At 47.1% G+C, this 24,373-nt stretch overlaps 1 non-coding gene across 1 annotated transcript; it reads right to left on the bottom strand.

The window, feature by feature from the left end:
- Window positions 1-4,990: 4,990 nt before the first annotated feature.
- On the bottom strand, window positions 4,991-5,145 carry LOC126268485 (5.8S ribosomal RNA). The gene has a single exon (XR_007549118.1). It is a non-coding gene; the product is annotated as a 5.8S ribosomal RNA (ribosomal RNA).
- Between the last annotated feature and the right edge of the window lie 19,228 nt (window positions 5,146-24,373).

Raw genomic sequence — 24,373 nt, 5'->3', positions numbered from 1 at the left:
TTTGGTTGACACAGCTATGAAGAAGTACTCATAGGTCTCAAGATGTACATTTTACAGCTCACGTTTACTAGAATTTTTTTCCTTCGGATGATCTATCCTGCCATATCCATTAATACTGACCATTCCTGTTGTGAGACACTGTATGGCGCAGCTGTGTAGTGCGGGTAAATGTACGGTCAAAGGAAGGAGAGACAGAATAATGTTGCTCATACAAAGTCTTCCCCTGTTCCTGCCTGGCACATCTATAGTCCTCGTACACAAGAGGAGTGCGGTTATAATCCCATCTGGATATCGACGTTTAGGTTCAGCGTGAGTTCCCTACATCGCTTAAGGGGAAAGGCGGTATAGTGCACTTGAAAGGGCATGGCTGACTTCCTGCTCTATACTTCACTAATGCGAGTTTGTACTCGTCTCTAACGAGCTCGCCATTTACATGACATTAAATACAAATCCTACTTTCGTTTCCTACTTCTCCTGTAAATACTGCGAATGGGAAAAAGAGAGATTAGGGTTTAATATCTCGACAATGGTGGGCTCATTATAGACGAAACACGAGATCGGTTGAAGAAGGATTGGGCAGGGAATCGCCTGTGTTCTTTCTTGCAGATGCATCTGCATCAACATTAATAAGCCAAAATATTATGTCTACCTCCAATAAAATTCTTCTGGGTTTGAGGCCGCATTGTCATCTATAAAATTCCGACGTTTCAGCGACTGTGGCAAGCCGCCTTCCTCAGGGTGTACTGCTAACTGCTGAATGAGCACTAGTTTGGTTACTTATATACTATGGAGGGGTGGTGTCATTGGATGTGAGGGCGAGGATGAAGGCTATTACGAGTTTATTTTATTGGTCTTTGCATTGCGTGTTGAATTGGTGGAAATAGGCGTTTTCGATTGGAGTTTCCTTTACTGCTTGCCATTGGTAGAAATCGGCGAACAGGAAACTGAGCGGCGACTACAGCGTAGCGTTGTTTACTAACTGCATAGTATCGACTTGGCCGCGTCAGCGCTCTATACCCTCCACCGCTGTGGCCTACCGAGCGCCTGTTGCTCTGCGAGAGCTGTCCTTCCGCATAACTGTCGCTGTTGATATTGTTGGGTAGCTTTGCTATTCCTATAGTATCTTTAATCTTCCTCCTCAAACTAAACGGCTGTTTCGCCGTTCCTGCACTGTTCCTGATGTTCTGCCATCGTGGATTTGTTGTATTGTTTGAAGCGGATATATCTCTCGAGTTCAGTTATCCTTGTGGTTACTGGACGCCCAGCCTCACCCACATACACCAGTCCACGTTCGCACCCCACTTCATAAACTTCGGTGGCATGAAACTTGTCAATTGTATCTTTCGTCGAGTCCAGAATGTTTTTTAGTTTGAGGAGGAAGATTAGAGAGGCTATAGAAATAGCCAAGCGACCCGACAATATGAACAGAGAAGACGGGTACCAACTTCCAACTTCTTGGCTGCCAGCAGTGACAGTAATATAAGAAAATTGAGTCCGCCTTCATGAAAAAACCTTGTTGTTCGTTTATTTCTTTATTCTCCCAAACTAGTTTCAGCGACAAATATCACCATCGTCAGTGTTTTTTTTTATCTAAAACATGCAGAAAATGGCATAGTTATACAGACACAGTAGCACGTTATTACATTTTTACTATTCGTTTTTTAAAATATAGTTTTCATATGGACGCTTTTATACTACCTTATTTATTGTATGTTACAGCATGTTTAAAGCAATTATTGTCGCTATCTGCGACATATTTTCTGTGCGCTTTTTTGTTTCTGTTGCCGTTTTTACTTAACGAACATCATGTCACCTGCGTACATGTGAGCGGCTGTTGGTAAACAAAATACTAAAAGGTGAATTTCGTATGTCAGCAATATATACTTGGGGTTGTGGTATTGTTGTGGAAAACCAGTTATTTGGTGTGTACTAAGCAATTATTTGGCTATTCGTGTACTCACGTTCGTTGGATGGTATGTGGTTGCTTTTTTACACAGAAAAACAAAACTTTCGCACTCTGTTTCTGATCCAGAACATTACGCCATCTTGCTGTTCGCGTGTGTCGCGAGAGGTGTGTCGCATATGGCGAGAACTATGAAAAACTGTAGCGCGAATTACGACGACTTCTGTTCATTGTTTATGTCTCTGTGTGGGATGGGGAAGTGGTTCTTTTGCGTGTGTCTGCTTTGCGGAAGGACAGCCCTCGCAGAGCAACAGGAACGCGGTATGCCACAGCGGTGTAGGGTACACAACTACTAGGCAGTAAGTAAACAACGCTACGCTGTAATCGCCGCTAAGTTTTCTGTTCGCCAATTTCTACCAATGGCAAGCAGTAAAGGAAACTCCAATGGAAAACGCCTATTTCCGCCAATTCAACACGCAATGCAAAGACCAATAAAATAAACTCGTAGCACCCTTCATCCTCGCCCTCACATCCATTGACACCACCCCTCCATAGCATATAAGTAACCAAACTAGTGCTCATTCAGCAGTTAGCAGTACACCCTGAGGAAGGCGGCTTGCCACAGCCGCCGAAAGGTCGGAATTTTATAGATGACAATGCGGCCTCAAACCCAGAAGAATTTTATTGACTGTGACAACGGCTGCGGAACCCTCCGTTTACATTATATCTACCTGTTTAATACCGCGTTGATCCACATTTTAGAAGCAATACACCAGCGAGGCAGCGGGCCATGGATTCGACAAGTGTTTGGCAGCTTTTGGGAAGAGTGCGGCACCAAATATTTAAGCACAGGTTACACAATTTCCGTAAAATACGAACCAATTGCTTGTGGGCGCGAAGCTGGTGCCGATAGCGCCCAAGATGTGTTCAGTCTGTTTAAGGTCAGGCGAATATGGTGGTCAAGACATTAACGTGAGTTCACTATCATCAAAACTGTAGCATGATTCTGGCCTCGTAACACTGACAGGTAAAAGTTCACCATAGCATAGTCCTGACCCACTGATCTGCATCTGTGTCGCAATGGATGTTTCGAGCAGCCGTTCGCCTGTATGACGACGTATCCGAAGACAACGATCGACCTGGTGAAACAAGATATGTAATTCCCCTGACCAGTCTTCGAATGATCTTTGGTTCAAACTCGATGATCCCATGCCCACTAAAATCGCATTGGACACATAGGGGCGGTCTACTGCAGTCCCACGTTCAACTGTCTGAGCTGAACATTGTGCTGCGAATCACTTGTGTCTGCATCAGCATCTCAGTCCGTCGTCAAATGTGCTTCAAATCGCCGCTTATCCTGCTTTACAGAGCGGGAAAGATTTCAACCTCAAGATATTTGTGATTAGGCGTGGACGTTCAACACCTTGTCGCCTACACGTTGGTCCATCACCATTCAACAACTTTCCATGGATGCACACGACAGCAATATATGAAAAAGCCGAAAGTCTTCGCCGTTTGCGTTTGAGAATAGGTTGAGGTCGTTTCGGCCCCAAGGCCTCTAATCATTCGCTTTACCGGATGAGACTCGTACGAGCAGCAGCTATCCTGAGGGAAACTTCGGAGGGAACCAGCTACTAGATGGTTCGATTAGTCTTTCGCCCCTATACCCAGCTCCGACGATCGATTTGCACGTCAGAATCGCTACGGACCTCAATCAGGGTTTCCCCTGACTTCGTCCTGGCCAGGCATAGTTCACCATCTTTCGGGTCCCAACGTGTACGCTCTAGGTGCGCCTCACCTCGCAATGAGGACGAGACGCCCCGGGAGTGCGGAGGCCGCCGCCCCGTGAAGGGCGGGGAAGCCCCATCCTCCCTCGGCCCGCGCAAGGCGAGACCTTCACTTTCATTACGCCTTTAGGTTTCGTACAGCCCAATGACTCGCGCACATGTTAGACTCCTTGGTCCGTGTTTCAAGACGGGTCGTGAAATTGTCCAAAGCTGAAGCGCCGCTGACGGGAGCGATTATTCCGCCCGAGAGCATCCCGAGGCAACAGCGGCGCGGGTCCGGGGCCGGGCCAGGTAGGTCCGTCATCCGGGAAGAACCGCGCGCGCTTGCCGGGAGCCCGAGCGCCCAAAGGGGCGAATCGACTCCTCCAGATATACCGCCGAGCAGCCAGCCAGGACACCGGGGCTCTGCCCAACAGACGCGAACCGAGGCCCGCGGAAGGACAGGCTGCGCACCCGGGCCGTAGACCGGCACCCAGCGGGTCGCGACGTCCTCCTAGGGGAGAAGTGCGGCCCACCGCACACCGGAACGGCCCCACCCCGCGGCGAGTGGAAAGGCAACCGGACACGAGCCCGCCGCGGATTGCTCCGCGCGGGCGGCCGGCCCCATCTGCCGAGGGCGGGGGCCAGTGGCCGGATGGGCGTGAATCTCACCCGTTCGACCTTTCGGACTTCTCACGTTTACCCCAGAACGGTTTCACGTACTTTTGAACTCTCTCTTCAAAGATCTTTTCAACTTTCCCTCACGGTACTTGTTCGCTATCGGTCTCGTGGTCATATTTAGTCTCAGATGGAGTTTACCACCCACTTGGAGCTGCACTCTCAAGCAACCCGACTCGAAGGAGAGGTCCCGCCGACGCTCGCACCGGCCGCTACGGGCCTGGCACCCTCTACGGGCCGTGGCCTCATTCGAGTTGGACTTGGGCTCGGCGCGAGGCGTCGGGGTAGTGGACCCTCCCAAACACCACATGCCACGACACGCGGCAGCCTGCGGGGTTCGGTGCTGGACTCTTCCCTGTTCGCTCGCCGCTACTGGGGGAATCCTTGTTAGTTTCTTTTCCTCCGCTTAGTAATATGCTTAAATTCAGCGGGTAGTCTCGCCTGCTCTGAGGTCGTTGTACGAGGTGTCGCACGCCACACCGCCAGCCGGCTGTGCACGCTACCGAGAAAGTACCGGTATGCGAACCGCCAGGCGACGGGCGCGCCTCGCACGTTTAAGAAGACGCGGCCGGCCACACAGGCGACCACGACACTCCCAGGTCTCCGAAGCGGGACAAACGCCGTGCGCTTCAGTATACGTAGCCGACCCTCAGCCAGACGTGGCCCGGGAACGGAATCCATGGACCGCAATGTGCGTTCGAAACGTCGATGTTCATGTGTCCTGCAGTTCACATGTTGACGCGCAATTTGCTGCGTTCTTCATCGACCCACGAGCCGAGTGATCCACCGTCCTGGGTGATCTTTTCCTTTTCAGTCTCCCAATGTCTCTTTCAAAACAGTAGCATTTGCGGGACTGAGGCGTCTGACGGCCCCTGTTCCACTATTTTTTTGTGTCCAACGGCCTCACAGCCGATGGGCGTCGTACGGCTCCACACCGGAGCGGACAGGCACTCGGGCGAACGTCATTCAAAACCGGCGCCAGGCGCCAGGTACCGCAGGCCAGCCGCTCCAGAGCTTCAGCCGCTCACTTGTGTCTGCATCAGCATCTCAGTCCGTCGTCAAATGTGCTTCAAATCGCCGCTTATCCTGCTTTACAGAGCGGGAAAGATTTCAACCTCAAGATATTTGTGATTAGGCGTGGACGTTCAACACCTTGTCGCCTACACGTTGGTCCATCACCATTCAACAACTTTCCATGGATGCACACGACAGCAATATATGAAAAAGCCGAAGGTCTTCGCCGTTTGCGAGACGCTCATTGTCAAATGACCGGCCATACCAAACCCGATTATCAATGTCGCTTATCAGTTGATAAGTGGCTCGTATTATGAAACAAGCATTTTCATGACGGTTTTATACAAAAATTAGCACATATTTATCATTCTGAGTGTGATACCAGGGAAAATTGATTTGATATGTCCCTCTCTTTATTAATACACTCCTGGAAATTGAAATAAGAACACCGTGAATTCATTGTCCCAGGAAGGGGAAACTTTATTGACACATTCCTGGGGTCAGATACATCACATGATCACACTGACAGAACCACAGGCACATAGACACAGGCAACAGAGCATGCACAATGTCGGCACTAGTACAGTGTATATCTACCTTTCGCAGCAATGCAGGCTGCTATTCTCCCATGGAGACGATCGTAGAGATGCTGGATGTAGTCCTGTGGAACGGCTTGCCATGCCATTTCCACCTGGCGCCTCAGTTGGACCAGCGTTCGTGCTGGACGTGCAGACCGCGTGAGACGTAGCTTCATCCAGTCCCAAACATGCTCAATGGGGGACAGATCCGGACATCTTGCTGGCCAGGGTAGTTGACTTACACCTTCTAGAGCACGTTGGATGGCACGGGATACATGCGGACGTGCATTGTCCTGTTGGAACAGCAAGTACCCTTGTCGGTCTAGGAATGGTAGAACGATGGGTTCGATGACGGTTTGGATGTACCGTGCACTATTCAGTGTCCCCTCGACGATCACCAGAGGTGTACGGCCAGTGTAGGAGATCGCTCCCCACACCATGATGCCGGGTGTTGGCCCTGTGTGCCTCGGTCGTATGCAGTCCTGATTGTGGCGCTCACCTGCACGGCGCCAAACACGGATACGACCATCAGAGGCACCAAGGCAGAAGCGACTCTCATCGCTGAAGACGACACGTCTCCATTCGTCCCTCCATTCACGCCTATCGCGACACCACTGGAGGCGGGCTGCACGATGTTGGGGCGTGAGCGGAAGACGGAATAACGGTGTGCGGGACCGTAGCCCAGCTTCATGGAGACGGTTGCGAATGGTCCTCGCCGATACCCCAGAAGCAACAGTGTCCCTAATTTGCTGGGAAGTGGCGGTGCGGTCCCCTACGGCACTGCGTAGGATCCTACGGTCTTGGCGTGCATCCGTGCGTCGCTGCGGTTCGGTCCCAGGTCGACGGGCACGTGCACCTTCCGCCGACCACTGGCGACAACATCGATGTACTGTGGAGACCTCACGCCCCACGTGTTGAGCAATTCGGCGGTACGTCCACCCGGCCTCCCGCATGCCCACTATACGCCCTCGCTCAAAGTCCGTCAACTGCACATACAGTTCACGTCCACGCTGTCGCGGCATGCTACCAGTGTTAAAGACTGCGATGGAGCTCCGTATGCCACGGCAAACTGGCTGACACTGACGGCGGCTGTGCACAAATGCTTCGCAGCTAGCGCCATTCGACGGCCAACACCGCGGTTCCTGGTGTGCCCGCTGTGCCGTGCTTGTGATCATTGCTTGTACAGCCCTCTCGCAGTGTCCGGAGCAAGTATGGTGGGTCTGACACACCGGTGTCAATGTGTTCTTTTTTCCATTTCCAGGAGTGTAGATTCTGAATGTTCGTGGAGTGCAAGCGAACGTTGCAGCACATTGGACTTAAGACAGAACAACAGCAAACGCTTTGGGCAATCAGGTCGGCGGCGGGAGGATGGGAGCGCGGCGTGGATGGCTTAAAATTCTTGGAAGCGAGGTCGGCCTGGAACCCACAGAGGGCCGCAAGCATTATCCTCCCAAACGTATGCTTGCAGCTGACGTCCAGCCAGAGGACAGCACGGTGCCGTATGCGGGAGTCTGGGGCACCTTTCCATGGTTTCTGACTTCTTTCGAAGTACCTGTCGCTTGTGGAAAGCGGGGGCCGTAGGAAGCAAATTCTAGCCTCGTAGCAGTCGTCTCTGAATTTCTCGAAGCCAATTGTGAAGCTATGGATGTTGGCGGGAGAACAAGCGGTTTGCATAAAGATTGTGACGTCAGATCGCAGGGTAGGGGGCAGTTTCATGTTGCCACTGGAGGCCGAAGAAGGCGCGCTATTTTTGGTGGGATTCTCAGAGAGAATCTTGGTGACTGGATCGCAGCGGTTCGTAATTTTGTGATTGGCATCTTTTTGGCGGCAAGAATAGGCAGGGCATGAGTGAGCGCCGTGAGGAAAGAAGCAAATCGGGTCAGTTCGCAACAGCGTCCGCATCGAACTGGGGTTAGGGCACCATGGTGTCCTGATCGACTTGACGTAGGAGCGCTGAAGAGACTGCCACATCTTGGAGTCCCGCAAAGGTACTGACGACTCCGTCTTCGCCAAGGGGGCCAGCACATCTGCAGCGCGCAGCTCGGCGCAGCACAGTCCAGTAATTCTTCGCGCAAATTTAGTCACATATACTTGTCACATGCCCATGATTAGTTTTGGAGGGTTAAGGGAAATTCTGAAGGGGGTCTACATGAACATTTTCATCATTTTCTTGATTTAGCTTAATTTACCCACCTCTGGCATCTCAATTCTGGGCGCAAACTGTAAACTACATAGAAAAAAAGAGACTGAGCAGCTGAGAGTGTGTATAGTGGCCACAACGTATATTACCTTTATTTAATCTCATATTACTAAGATTTTTGGTAATTATCGGAGACCCACATGCATATTTAATACATTTATGTGCAGTATGTTGGTATAAACATCATTTCCTCCTCTCACCTGATGAATGGAAAGCATGAATGAGAGTGTGCAAGATAAATTTCAATATCTATTCAGTATCTAGTCTTTTACTTTGCCCGAAAAGCCAACCCTATAACGCACGTAACATGTAGCAAAGAGATTTCTGTTCACCTTGAAGCATGTTAGCGGCAAGAAACAATGCCTTCTCTGTGCGATAGCAATGAAGATACTATCGAAGATTCTGCCAAAGCAGAGTTACTGAACACAGCCTTCCGAAATGTCTTCGCAAAAGAAGACGAAGTAAATATTCCAGAATTCGAATCGAGAACAGCTGCCAACATGAGTAACGTAGAATTAAATGTCGTCGAAGCAGTGAAACAACTTAAATCACTTAATAAAACAAAGTGTTCTGGTCCAGACTGTATACCAGTTAGGTTCCTTTAGGAGCATGCTGATGCATTAGCTCCATACTTAACAATCATATACAACCGTTCGCTCGACGAAATATCCGTACCCAAAGACTGGAAAGCTGCACAGGCCACACCATTCAAGAAAGGTAGAAGGATTAGTCCACTTAATTACATGCCCTCATCATTAACGTCGATATGCAGCAGGATTTTGAACATATATTGTGTTCGAACATTGTGGATGACCTCGAAGAAAATCGTTTATTGACACACAGTCAACATGGGTTTATAAAACATCATTCCTGTGAAATACAACTAGCTCCTTATTCACATGAAATGTTGAGTGCAATTGATAAGGGATTTCAGATCGATTCCGTCTTTCTGGATTTCCGGAAGAGTTTTGACACTGTACCATACTGGCGGCTCGTATTGAAATTGCGTGCTTATGGAATATCGTCTCAGTTATGTGACTGAATTTGTGATTTCCCGTCAGAGAGGCCACAGCTCGTAGTAATTGACGGAAAGTCATCAAGTAAAATAGAAATGATTTTTGGCGTTCCCCAAGGTAGTGTTATAGGCCCTTTGCTGTTCCTTATCTATATAAACGATTTTGGAGACAATCTGAGCAGCTGTCTTCGGCTGTTTGCAGATGACACTGTCGTTTATCGACTGATAAAGTCATCAGGAGATCAAAACAAACTGCAAAACGATTTAGAAAAAATATTTGAATCGTGTGAAAAGTGGCAGCTGACCCTAAATAACGAAAAGTGTGAGGTCACCCACATGAGTGCTAAAAGGAACTCGTTAAACTTCGGTTGCACGATAAATCAATCTAATCTAAAAGCCGTAAATTTAACTAAATACCTACGTATTACAATTACGAACAACTTAAATTGGAAAGGAACACACAGAAAATGTTTTGGGGAAGGCTAAATAAAGACTGAGTTTTATTGGCAGGACACTTAGAAAATGTAACAGACCTACTAAGGAGACTGCCTACACTATTCTTGTCCGTCCTCTTTTAGAATACTGCTGCGCGGTGTGGGATCCTTACGAGATAGGACCGACGGAGTACATCGAAAAAGTTCAAAGAAAGGCAGCACGTTTTGTATTATCGCAGAAATGGTCATTAAAAGAAAGGCGTTTTTCGTTGCGACGGAATCTTCTCACGAAATTCCAATCACCAACTTTCTCCTCCGAATGGGAAAATATTTTGTTGACACCGACCTACATAGGGACGAACGATCACCACGTTAAAATAAGGGATGTCAGAGCTCGTACGGAAAGATACAGGTGTTCATTCTTTCCGGGCGCTATACGAGGTTGGAATAATAGAGAATTGTGAAGGTGGTTCGATGAACCCTCTGCCATGCATTTGAATATGATTTGCAGAGTATCCATGTAGATGTAGATGTAGATGCTTTGGACGAAGTTCTTGTACAGATTGGCACCAAGCAATAGGGAGCTCTCTGCGCACTTCCGGAAGAACAGAAAGCGTGGGTTCCAACTGAGACGCGACACGGGCGGCACCGATTAAGTGTGAGTGCGCCTATTCATAGGTAACTCATTATCTTATTTTTGTAGATTTGAGCTCCAATCAAAATTTACGTCTTGCTCTCATCACTCATTGCTCGTTGAGCAGTATACAGAATTGTTCTTGTTAATCTGAGAGCATTACAACCGGTTGCACTTAGCCACGCGTGCAAGCCATTGTTCTGCTCGACCTCTGTTCGAACATGCGGACTCGTGATGTATCTTCTCAGTTCAGTCCGATTTAGTTCTTTGGTGATCTCACGAGTATAGTATAATTGAAATATTTCTGAAACGTCGCTAATTTCGATTTCGGTTAGGAATCAAGTTTGCATATGTCTTTGATGTCTCAGGACGACTTAAGTACGGATCTGACAGCCCTAAGTTCGCAGGTCGTGTCTCACAGGAATATATCCTGTCCAGTTTGTTTAGCTGTTCTGAATTTTAGGAGAATTCCTGTTTGCAACGACCATGTGTTCGCGCACTGTGAGAATCGTTACATGTCACAGTTACTGATTCTTGGGATAAAACTTCCAAATTAATTTCAGAACCTCTTCTGTGGTCCAACTATTAACAGTTTATTCTTATCGATGAATTTTTGTTCACTTGCTTCGTGCATTCATGTCAACGGAACTACCGTTTGCCAGCTACGTTCACACTGGTGAAGTTTTTCTTTATTCTTATATTTGTCCTGAATATTATATGTGTACATGTGCATGAATGTCACCTTGAGAGATTCCTCTGACCTTTCCATAACTAATAATTAATAAAAAATCTTTCTAGACGCAGTTGTAAACGTAATTTTGTAACTCAGCCAAGACCTTTATCTAGAACAGCAACCATCACCCATTGATTAATTATTTAGTTTATTAGTTTGTTGTGTCCTCAAAAAAAGTGATATTTTTACCGGAGTGCTTACTCCCTTATTCCCTCGCAAACTTCCATTTTTATGTCCTGCTGGCATCCGTTTGCAACAGATAAATACGGCCAAATTGTTTATTTAATATTTATTTATCACAAATGTGCAAATCTCGCCACTCCGTTCATTTAAACACCAAACGTTTTTCTGTCATGTATATCCAGATAACGGCTTCCCACCTATGTTTATGGACACCTTCATACGATCACCGATTTCTAAGCAGATCTTTCACCGACAGATACCCTTCAATTCTAAATCGCGGGGTTTTGAATTCGTCACTTTCCCTTAAACTGTCACTTGCCCGTAACGCTACCAGGCGGTATTAATCTCATGGTGGGCAGTGGCGATGGTTTTGGCTTATCAGTACACAGAGTGATTCAGTGATGATGTTACAAACTTTCTGGGGTGGTAGAGAAGGTTAAACATATAAATTAGAAACCAGAAACCCTGGTCCGGAAACGAGCGAGACGAAAGTTATAAGTGAAAATCGTTCTGATATCTCTGACAGAGGAACACGTGTGATGGTTCTGTTATTGCAAAGGTTGTAGAACAGGCAAGATACAGAAGTACGGACCAAAGCAAGAAAAAAATATCTGGTAAACATGGGTTGTGAAGTGCATACTTTCAGAGCTATGAGCATTTGTTCATCGCCAGTCGGTGTGGCCGAGCGGTTCTAGTCGCTTCAGTCTGGAACTACGCGACCGCTGCGGTCGCAGGTTCGAATCCTGCCTCGGACATGGATGTGTGTGATGTCCTTAGGTTAGTTAGGTTTAGGTAGTTCTAAGTTCTAGGGGACTGATGACCTCAGCAGTTAAGTCCCATAGTGCTCAGAGCCATTTGAACCATTTGTTCATCTTCAAAATGGCTCTGAGCACTATGGGACTTAACATCTGAGGTCATCAGTCCCCTAGAACATAGAACTACCTAAACTTAACTAATCCAAGGACATCACACACATCCATGCCCGAGGCAGGATTCGAACATGCGACCGTAGCGGTCGCGCGGTTGCAGACTGTAGCGCCTAGAACCGATCGGTCACCCCGGCCGGCCTGTTCATCTTCGCCGCTGAACAAGTGTCCAAAGCTTTTAACGTATGCATTTTAGAGCCTATGTTTACTGGACTTGTTTCGGTGCATACTACCACTTTCAAAACTATGGAAACAGAAGAGCTCGCAGTAGACGCATCTCATAGTATCGAAGATGATGATCAATTGCATACCCAAGCATGTATAACACTTCACCCTAATTTGGCGTCTGTTGCATACTGTCTTCCTAGTGCCGAAATTTTAACGTTTATCAGTGTTCTTAGCGGCGGCTGCAGTCTGTGGAGTCGCCGTGATTAGAGGAGCCGTGCGCTGGCCGCCAACCTGCGCCGAGTTGTCCCCGCTGCTCCGTGTTTACTCCGGGAAGTGGCGCTGCCGCGACTGCTGGTGTTGTCGCGCGGTGTGTCTGCGCTCTCAGCGGCCACAGGACACAGGACGCAGGACGCAGGACACGGGACGCGGGGCGACCAATAAATAGATTGCGCGTGCCGCGCTGCGCCGTCCGTGGCTCTCGCCGCTGTTTGCCCAGCGGGGGCGAAACAATATTTGCCGGCACATAAAAGCCGCGATGCGCGCTGTGGCGCTGGCCCACTCCGCAGATTTCTTTCGGCCGGAAGGAAGCAGAATGCGGGCGGGCGCAGGGGCGGGGGCGGGGGGCGTGGGTGGCTGCGTGGTGTGGGTGGGCGCCGGCCGGCCGGCAGGCCGCTCTTCCGCAGCACGAGGGGCGCCTCTCCACTGGGCAGACGTCCGCAGATGCGCGGCTGGAAAATAAAAGACAAGCGAGGAGCGCACCGTTATGTTGGCCCGCTGCTCCCTCCCACGCCGGAATCTACTGTTAAGATCAATACGGTAGCATTAGCGGCAGAACAAAACTGTCTCCGTCCAGACAGAAGCTTTTCCCGTAAATGTTTTATTTTGAAGTGGTGTCGCACAGCGACCTGATGCACTTGATAGCTGACGTACCTCTCGTGACACTCCATTTCAGATAAACCCAGATTTTTTGTCCGTAAATGGCATAAAATTATGACTCTAGTCCCCTTATTGTGACATTGCTTAGTGTAATGCACGCTCTTTATCACTTCTTATTTTCATAAACCGTTCTTGTTGTAGTTGTTGTTGTTGTCCTTACTCTGAAGACTGGTTGGTGGAGTTCTCCACACTAGTCTATCCTCACCAAGCCTCTTCGTCTCCGAATGACTACTGCAGTTCACATCCATTTGAACCTGCTCACTGTATTCATCTCATAGCCTCCCCCCAAAATTCCCTTGATTACTAACCTGATGACTGCCGCGCAGGAATAGCCGAGCGGTCTGAGGCGCTGCAGTCATGGCCTGGGCGGCTGGTCCCGGCGGAGGTTCGAGTCCTCCCTCGGGCAGCTTAGGGACTGATGACCTTAGCAGTTAAGTCCCATAAGATTTCACACACATTTTTAAACTGATGACTCTTTGATGTCTCAGAATATGTCCTACCAACCGATCTCATATTTTGGTCAAGCTGTATCAAAATTTCCTTTCTCCCCAGTCAGGTATAACACCTCCTCAACAGTTAATCGGTCTTTCCATATAATCTTCAGCATTTTTCTGCAGCACCGCATTTCTGAAGCTTTCATTGTCTTCTTGTTTGAACTGCTTATCGTCGACATTTTAGTTCCGTACGTGGCTACACTCCAGTCAGATACATTCAGAAAAAGCTTCCAACACTTAGATTTATATATGATGCTAATAAATTCCTCTTTTTCTGAAATACTGGTCGTGCTACAGTCAGAATGCCTTTTATATCCCCTCTAGTTCAACCAACATCGGTTATTTCGCTGCGCACAAAGCAAAATTCATCGTTTACCTCTCATTTATTCTCCCTGAACTTTAATTCTTCCTCCAATTTTTCTTTAATTTCCTATACTATTTGCTCAGTGTACAGATTGCATTTCATCGGGCATAGCTACAATAACCCTGACTCACTCCCACCTGGAATACCACTTCCCTTTCATGCCCTTCAACTTCGATACCTCCCGCCTGGTTTCTGCACAAATTGTAAATAACCTTTCGCTCTCTGTATTTTTCAAAGACTATTGACTTTAATGCATTTCGGCTTAAGCCTTTTCATTAAGTTGCATTCAAGGAACACAGACACAAAGTTAACTCGTCAGATTCCTTTGAACGACAACGCACCACAGACTAGTGTTAACTAACTGGATTCCCATATACAGCAACGTACCCTTCATAACTTGCGGGACATAGCTGCTTTGGGCACTGAAACAATTCAACAGCTGTACTTGAAATGTTGTGCCGAATCTGGATGCTCTGCTTCTCTAGAATGTTTACCTTAACTGCCTGGACCATCTAGACGCGCTTCACGTCCGACACAAATTCCCAAGTGCTCCTCACCACTGATGTTGTGACCCTTTTCATTTTCTCTATTATTCGAAGTCTAGCATCCCGCAAGGGGATGAATGATGATAAGCATTTCGCATTGAAATAGCCGTATGTTCGTTCGAGGCATATCTGTACAATTACGTATGTGGAGTCCGTTCTTTTGGACATGTCCGAAACAACAGGCATCACATATATAAACGTGCCATTCACAGTGCTACCTCATTAGTTGACACTTGTCCACGGTGATAAGTTAAGGATCCCTCATCGATTTCATAATTATCAATGTTTGGGTGACTCCTCCGACGCGGATATGGGGAGTATGGGAGGGGGGAGGGATATTATGCTCATGTTGAATGTGCTTTGTAGATGGGAAGAAGATGTGGTAAGAGATAATGAAATGTGCAGATGAGTTGGTAGAGTATCAAGGAAATGTGAAGTGAGCGAAGAGGATTTTCGTATGTTGTATTTCAAGACTACGAAATGACGGAACATACCGGAAAGAGCGAGCCCCTGATGTTAGAGGAAGAGCAGCTGGATGAGGAGAAAGTGGAACCCTGTCACCCAATCCAGGCGCGGATCCAGCGGGAAGGCGGTTGGGAGGTGAAGGTTGGGTGTTTGTCATGCGATCATAAAGCCCACTCTCCCCCCACCCCCCACCCCTCACCAAGCAACAGTCCTTTTATGTTTATTGAAGACATTTATGTTTTCACATACATCAATTTCCAAATTAATTTCAGGAAAATAGTAACACAAAAACAGTCTGGTGAGTTACAAGTTATGTTTAACAGGACTGTTTTTAGTTGCTTGCTCACAGGATGCCATTGCAGCCTGACCACCTGTAGAAAACATCCAAACCAGTACGAGGCGCGGTTTCGCAGGCTGACCATACCTGCTATAAAGAACAAACCTCGCGCGGCTCCTGGGTCCACAGGTACAGCCAGCGGGACACAGGAAGTTAATCTAGTCAAAACAGAAAGACCTATCGTTAAAACAAAGACTGACATTCCCGAATGGAAGCGAAAAAGACTGAAAAAACTGCATTCCCCCCATTTACATGCTCACATGACCGTAATCAACTAACCTGTGTCCACAGTTGTGGTGCTAAGTGCAATACTGATAATAGTGGGCGCGTACTTAGATTTTATATTGTGCAAATTATGACGTTGGTGGTCATGATGATTTAATGAATAGAACAACAGGTAGCTGGGTTCAGCTGGAGGTAGCGGGTTCAGTTCCGAACAGGGGTGGGCATTTGTCCTCGTTCGAGTCCATCCAGAATGGCCCCAGGTCCACTCATCCTGCTATCAAATCAGTGCTGAGCATATTCCCCAAGAGCAGAAGATGGTCACGGCGATGGGTCCGCCACCGTCCCTCCTCTTCGTTATGACTTTGTCAAAGTTGCTATCATAGTTCTAAAACCATAGTTCTTCTTAAATTTTCATATCACTGCTGTCATAATTATGTATTTTTCAAAATTGCATTGTTCTCGAGTTATGCTAGGGTAAAGTACTAAGCACTAAAGTAAGTAAACTTGCTGAAGAAGTGGTGTCACCGTCAGACACCACACTTGCTAGGTGGTAGCCTTTAAATCGACCGCGGTCCGGTAGTATACGGCGGACCCGCGTGTCGCCACTATCAGTGATTGCAGACCGAGCGCCGCCACGCGGCAGGTCTAGTCTAGAGAGACTCCCTCGCACTCGCCCATTTGTACAGCCGACTTTGCTAACGATGGTTCACTGACTACAGACGTTCTCATTTGCAGAGTCGACAGTTTAGCATAGCCTTCAGCTACGTCATTTGCTACGACATAGCAAGGCGCCATATTCAGTAATTAGAATGTATTCTGAACAGACAATATTGTGATTAAAGTTAAGTATCAAACTCATTACGTCCGCTTTCCGAATTCTAATTCCTTGTCATGTTCCAGACCTCTCGTCAGTATAGTCCTTCCCTCCTCACGCCAGCCTGCGTGAGCTAAAACGCGTACACTTCGACTTCCTCTAGTAACACGGTGTTGGCTCTTATGCCGACACAACAGAGGACAGCCGCGCGGGATCAGTCGAGCGGTCTAGGGCGCTGCAGTCATGGACTGTGCGGCTGGTCCCGGCGGAGGTTCGAGTCCAGTCCTCCCTCGGGCATGTGTGTGTGTGTTTGTCCTTAGGATAATTTAGGTTAAGTAGTGTATAAGCTTAGGGACTGATGACCTTAGCAGTTAAGTCCCATAAGATTTCACACACATTTGAACATTTTTGTGCTGAGGACAATGTATCACTCTGTCAAAAAACTGTGATCGTAGGACATTGATTTCGCAAGAACATGTGGCGCTTCAAGATGTCATGTTTGAAAGATGTTACTTATGGTAAAATAAAGCGTGTGAGGTACGTGCATGATCGTGCACCGGCACACGTTTATCTGGCTGTTTGGGAATAAGTAACACGAAATTTGATAAGTGTATGGGTCGTGGTTCGCCAATATCATGGACTCCCCAGGCCCTCGACATGAACCTTTTCGATTTTTGAAAGGTTTTGTTTATTCCAGCCCTGCTGATAGGGTCGATGAATTGTGGGAACGCGTTGTGGATGGTAGTCAATGGTTTCGGAACATGCTGGAAGTTTTTCAGCGTGTACGGGATTGACGAAGAGACGTGCTTTTACGTGAACGGTAGCCGTTCAAGACACTTCTTGTAACGTGTTTCTCTTGAGTATATATTCTCAGTTCGGATCCTCGGCGGCTCTGTTATGATGTCCACGTACTCAGTCGTAATACGTCATATCTGGCGAGTCATTGGCTCCCATACCTATGTTCATTAGGACAGATTCGTTGTTTCATGGTCCTCTATCGCCCCTTTCGTTTGTACGTAACACGCTGTGGAGTTGGTTGTGTCGAGGTGCAGACACTTTGCTCGCCGCGTCGCTGGCAGCTATCAGGCGCGCTGTGTGGCCCGCCGACTTCCGCTCCTCGCGCGCTGACGCTCCGTGCGTGCCTGGCCGGGTCTGAGCAGCGCAGATGCGGCCCAGATAGCGCCTCCACCGCCAGCTCTGGCTCGCGTGCCACGCCGCCGCCGCCGCCGCCTCCGCCTCCACCGCCCCCACCGCCAGCACCTGTTGAGTCCTGCCGCCCAATTTCCCAGAGCTGGGCGCCTTCTCATTCTGTCGCTACGGCCGCTCGCCTGACCACTCTTTATGACGCACCCTGTCTCCCAAATAGCTCACTTCGCTGATTCACCAGCGCAAGTAATTAGAAACTCACTGCTAGCCGAATCGTTACCATCAGTGTACACTGAGGTGACAAAAGTCATGAGAGATTTCCTAATATCGTGTCGGTCCTCCATTTGCCCGACATAGAGCAACACCACGACGTGACACGGACTCAACAAGTCATTGGAAATCCCGTGCAGAAATATTGAGCCATGCTGCCTCTATAGCCGTCCATAATTGCGAAAGAGTTGCCGGTGCAAGATTTTGTACATGAACTGTCATCTACACTCATGCTCATAAATTAAGGATAATGCTGATACATAATGAAATAACGCCCTGGTGGGCGGTGGGCGGGTTTAAATCACCTCGGGATATGACCGTGCGGAGCATTTGACCTGCGGTCGTTGCACGGTGGCGCTGGCAGCAGTCCACATAGGCAGAGGTGTGTTGGTGCATTTTAGAGTACGGTGCAGCGACTAAGTGTGCAGACGTTTTCAGAGGTGCTAATGGTGACTGTGTGTTGAAAATGGCTCAAAGAAATGAAACTGTCATCTACACTCATGCTCATAAATTAAGGATAATGCTGATACATAATGAAATAACTCCCTGGTGGGCGGTGGGCGGGTTTAAATCACCTCGGGATATGACCGTGCGGAGCATTTGACCTGCGGTCGTTGCACGGTGGCGCTGGCAGCAGTCCACATAGGCAGAGGTGTGTTGGTGCATTTTAGAGTACGGTGCAGCGACTAAGTGTGCAGACGTTTTCAGAGGTGCTAATGGTGACTGTGTGTTGAAAATGGCTCAAAGAACACATATTGATGACGTTATCAGGAGTAGAATACCAGGGCGACTAGAGGCTGTTCAAACACAGCAGGTCGTAGAATGGACCCTCCGTGTGCCAAAAAGTGAGATCTCAAGATTATGGCAATGATTCCAGCAGATAGGAAACGTGTCCAGGCGCTACTGTACGGGACGTCCACAGTGCACAACACCACAAGAAGACGATATGTCACCATCAGTGCCCGCAGACGGCCACGGAGTACTGCAGGTAGCCTTGCTCGGGACCTTACCACAGCCACTGGAACAGTTGTCTCCACACACAGTTGTCTCCAGATACACAGTCTACAGACGACTGAACAGACATGGTTTATTCCCCCAGAGACCTGCAAGGTGCATTCCACTGACTACTGTTCAGAGGAGAGCCTGTAAAGCCTGGTGTCAAGAACACAGTACATATCATTGGAACAGTGGTCCCAAATTGTGTTCACGAACGAGTCCAGGTATAGTGTGAACAGTGATTCTCGCCGGGTTTTCGTCTGGCGTGAACCAGGAACAAGATACCAACACCTTAATGTTCTTGAATGGGACCTGTATGGTGGTCGTGGTTTGATGGTGTGGGGTGGGATTATTACTGGTGCACGTACATCCCTGCATGTCTTTGACAGAGGAACTGTAACAGGTCAGGTGTATTGGGACGTCATTTTATACCAGTTTGCCCGACTTTTCGAGCGTTCTGTGGGTCCCACCTTCCTCCTGATGGATGATAATGCACCGGTCCTCCGAGCTGCCATCATGGAGCTTTACCTTGAAACAGAAGGTATCAGGCGAATGGCCTGCCTGTTCTCCAGACCTAAAGCCCATCGCACACATCTGGGATGCTCTCGGTCGACGTATCGCTGCACGTCTTCGAACCCCTAGGACACTTCAGGAGTTCCGACAGGCACTGGTGCAAGAATGGGAGGCTATATCGCAGCAGCTGCTGATCAAGAGTATGCCAACCCGCTGTGCGGCCTATGTACGTGTACACAGTGATCACATATTGATGTCGGGGTACATGCGCAGGAAACAGTAGCACATGTGTTTCGGAACGGTTTTCTCAACTTATCACCAATACCGTGGACTTACAGACAAGTGTCATGTGTGTTCCCTAAGTTCCTATGCTATTAGCGCCAGTTTTGTGTAGTTCCACGTTGTGTGGCACCACATTCTGCAATTATCCTTAATTTATGAGCACGAGTGTTGATAATGTCACATAAATGTGATTAGTGTTGGGCGATCTGGGTGGACAAATCGTTCGCTCGAATTGTCCAGAATGTCCTTCAAACCAATCACGAATATTTGTGGCCCAGTGACATGACATCATTGTTTGGGAACATGAAGTCCATGAGTGACTGAAAATGGCCTCCATTTCTCGTTAATGGTGAGCTCAGTCCGACCAGAGGACCCAGTCCATTCCATGTTAAACACAACTCACACTATTATGGAGCCACCACCAGCTTGCACAGAGCCTTGTTGTCAACTTGAGACCATGGCTTACTGGGATCTGCGCCACAATATAATCTTACCATCAGCTCTTACTAACTGAAATCTGGACACCTCTGACGAGGCTACGGTTTTCGAGTCGTCCAGAGTACAACCGATATGGTCGCGTGCCCATGAGAGGCGGTGCAGGCGAAGTCGTACTGTTAACACAGGCGCTCGTTTCGGTCGTGTTCTGCCGTAGTCCATTAATGCCAAAGTTCGCCACACTGTCCCAACGCACACTTTAGTCGTACTTCTCACATTGATTTCTGCAGTTATCTCACGCTGTTTTGCTTGTCTGTTAGCACTGACAACACTACACAAACGCCACGGTTCTCGGTCGTTAAGTGAAGGCTGTTGGCCATTGCATTGTCCGTGATAAAAGGCAATGCCTTGACACTGTCAATGTTGAACTCGTTAAGGATTTCCGAAGTGGAATGTCCCATGCGCCTAGCTCCAGCTACTACACCATGTTCAAAGTGTTAGTTCCCATCGTGCGCCCATCATCACGTCAGAAACCTTTTCACATGAATCACCTACGTACAAATCACATCTCCGTCAATGTACTGCCTTTTTATGTGTGCGTGTCGCTATCCCATGTCTTTTGTGCCTCAATGTGCCATTGTGAGTTATTGGACAGAGAAACTGGCGGCAATGTCGAGCCGCCATAGTACGTAGAATCATTTTCAAAAATTCCCCTATTCTCAGACACAGGTTTTAATGTCAAAAAAGGCTGGCTGCGAAATGAGAACACTGGCTACGGTACGATATCTGATGACGGAGCAGGTTAGGGACATGCGTGTCGCCAAAGTGGAGTCTTCCTCTCTGTTGTCATTCGCAAGATGTATGTGGAATGAAGTAAAATATTATCTGAATTCTCCTGGATCAGCTACTCTTGAAATTTTGGTCCCATGTCTATTATAACCAGGAGATCTAACTGTGAAAATATGGTCGGCTTCCAGATCAGTGTTGCGCGATTAGCACCACACTGTTTTTACTCCACATGCCTCGCGTTAATAAGATAAATACGAAGCTTAATATAGGTATGAGAATCATGGCAGGGTTTACAAAAACTGCTCCACTACATTAACTTTCAATACTCAGCTTCCTATGATAAGAAGACAAGAACACTTGCTCAAGGAATTTCCAATATAATGAATAATCTTCAGCTTTCCTCCCAGGTTGACTACAAACCGACTTTGTTCCACAAATCGACCCCAAGGATTGGCCCAATAGTACACGATACGGTGAGATGGCAGGATACCTAAACAACATAATTAATCTAAGTATACATCGTTCTAGTGAAAACGAAAGGACAATGTTCTACGAGTCGGGGCGTGGAATGTCAGAAGCTTGAACGTGGTAGGGAAACTAGAAAATCTGAAAAGGGAAATGCAAAGGCTCAATCTAGATATAGTAGGGGTCAGTGAAGTGAAGTGGAAGGAAGACAAGGATTTCTGGTCAGATGAGTATCGGGTAATATCAACAGCAGCAGAAAATGGTATAACAGGTGTAGGATTCGTTATGAATAGGAAGGTAGGGCAGAGGGTGTGTAACTGTGAACAGTTCAGTGAATCGACAGCAGACCAACACCGACAACGATAGTTCAGGTATACATGCCGACGTCGCAAGCTGAAGATGAACAGATAGAGAAAGGGTATGAGGATATTGAAAAGGTAATCCAGTATGTAAAGGGGGACGAAAATCTAATAGTCATGGGCGACTGGAATGCTGTTGTAGGGGAAGGAGTAGAAGAAAAGGTTACAGGAGAATATGGGCTTGGGACAAGGAATGAAAGAGGAGAAAGACTAATTGAGTTCTGTAACACGTTTCAGCTAGTAGTAGCGAATACCCTATTCAAGAATCACAAGAGAAAAAGGTATACTTGGAAAAGGCCGGGAGATACGGGAAGATTTCAATTAGATTACATCATGGTCAGACAGAGATTCCGAAATAAGATACTGGATTGTAAGGCGTACCCAGGAGCATATATAGACTCAGATCACAATATAGTAGTGATGAAGAGTAGGCTGAAGTTCAAGATATTAGTCAGTAAGAATCAATACTCTAAGAAGTGGGATACGGAAGTTCTAAGGAATGACGAGATACGTTTGAAGTTCTCTAACGCTATGGATACAGCAATAAGGAATAGCGCAGCAGGCAACACAGTTGAAGAGGAATGGACATCTCTAAAAAGGGCCATCACAGAAGTTGGGAAGGGAAACATAGATACAAAGAAGGTAGCTGCGAAGAAACCATGGGTAACAGAAGAAATACTTCAGTTGATTGATGAAAGGAGGAAGTACAAACATGTTCCGGGAAAATCAGGAATACGGTAATAGAAGACGCTGAGGAATGAAATAAAAAGGAAGAGCAGGGAAGCTAAGACGAAATGGCTGCAGGAAAAATGTGAAGATATCGAAAAAGATATGATTGTCGGAAGGACAGAATCAGCATACAGGAAAGTCAAAACAACCTTTGGTGACATTAAAAGCAACGGTGGTAACATTAAGAGTGCAACGGGAATTCCACTGTTAAATGCAGAGGTGAGAGCAGATAGATGGAAAGTATACACTGAAAGCCTCTATCAGGGTGAAGATTTGTCTGATGTGATAGAAGAAGAAACAGGAGTCGATTTAGAAGAGACAGGGGATCCAGTATTAGAATCGGAATTTAAAAGAGCTTTGGAGGACTTACGGTCAAATAAGGCAGAAGGGATAGATAACATTCCATCAGAATTTCTAAAATCATTAGGGGAAGTGGCAACAAAACGACTATTCACGTTGGTGTGTAGAATATATGAGTCTGGCGACATACCATCTGACTTTCGGAAAAGCATCATCCACACAATTCCGAAGACGGCAAGAGCTGACAAGTGCGAGAATTATCGCACAATCAGCTGAACAGCTCATGCATCGAAGCTGCTTACAAGAATAATATACAGAAGAATGGAAAAGAATATTGAGAATGTGCTAGGTGACGATCAGTTTGGCTTTAGAAATAGTAAAGGCACGAGAGAGGCAATTCTGACGTTACGGCTAATAATGGAAGCAAGGCTAAAGAAAAATCAAGACACGTTCATAGGATTTGTCGACCTGGAAAAAGCGTTCGACAATATAAAATGGTGCAAGCTGTTCAAGATTCTGAAAAAAGTAGGGGTAAGCTATAGGGAGAGACAGGTCATATACAATATGTACAACAAAAAAGAGGGAATAATAAGAGTGGACGATCAAGAACGAAGTGCTAGTATTAAGAAGGGTGTAAAACAAGGCTGTAGCCTTTCGCCTCTACTCTTCAATCTGTACATCGAGAAAGCAATGATGGAAATATAAGAAAGGTTCAAGAGTGGAATTAAAATACAAGGTGAAAGGATATCAATGATACGATTCGCTGATGACATTGCTATCCTGAGTGAAAGTGAAGAAGAATTAAATTATCTGCTGAACGGAATGAACAGTCTAATGAGTACACAGTATGGTTTGAGAGTAAATCGGAAAAAGACGAAGGTAATGAGAAGTAGTAGATATGAGAACAGCGACCAACTTAACATCAGGATGATGGTCACGAAGTCAATGAAGTTAAGGAATTCTGCTACCTAGGCAGTAAAATAATCAATGACGGACGGAGCAAGGAGGACATCAAAAGCAGACTCGCTATGGCAAAAAAGGCATTTCTGGCCTAGAGAAGTCTACTAATATCAAATACCGGCCTAAATTTGAGGAAGAAATTTCTGAGGATGTACGTCTGGAGGACAGCATTCTATGGTAGTGAAACATGGACTGTGGGAAAAAGGGAACAGAAGAGAATCGAAGCATTTGAGATGTGGTGCTATAGACGAATGTTGAAAATTAGGTGGACTGATAAGGTAAGGAATGAGGAGATTCTACGCATAATCGGAGAGGAAAGGAATATGTGGAAAACACTGATAAGGAGAAGGGACAGGATGATAGGACATCTTTTAAGACATGAGGGAATGACTTCCATGGTACTAGAGGGAGCTGTAGAGGGCAAAAACTGTAGAGGAAGACAGAGATTGGAATACGTCAAGCAAATAACTGAGGATGTAGGTTGCAAGTGCTACTGTGAGATGAAGAGGTTAGCACAGGGAAGGAATTCGTGGCGGGCCGCACCAATCCAGTCAGTAGACTGATGACCAAAAAAAAAAGTGAAAATGCTGTATACAAAAATCTAATAAAAATATGTAGGAGAACGTAAGAGTGGCTTAAGAAACAAAAACCTGACCACTAAAGTGGCTTTAAAATGAAACAAAATGCGTGTGATATAAATAAGAATTTTATTACAGT

This window comes from Schistocerca gregaria, chromosome 4, assembly GCF_023897955.1.
Source record: "Schistocerca gregaria isolate iqSchGreg1 chromosome 4, iqSchGreg1.2, whole genome shotgun sequence".
Classification (NCBI taxonomy): Eukaryota; Metazoa; Arthropoda; class Insecta; order Orthoptera; family Acrididae; genus Schistocerca; species Schistocerca gregaria.
This window is presented reverse-complemented; position numbering and strand designations above follow the sequence as displayed.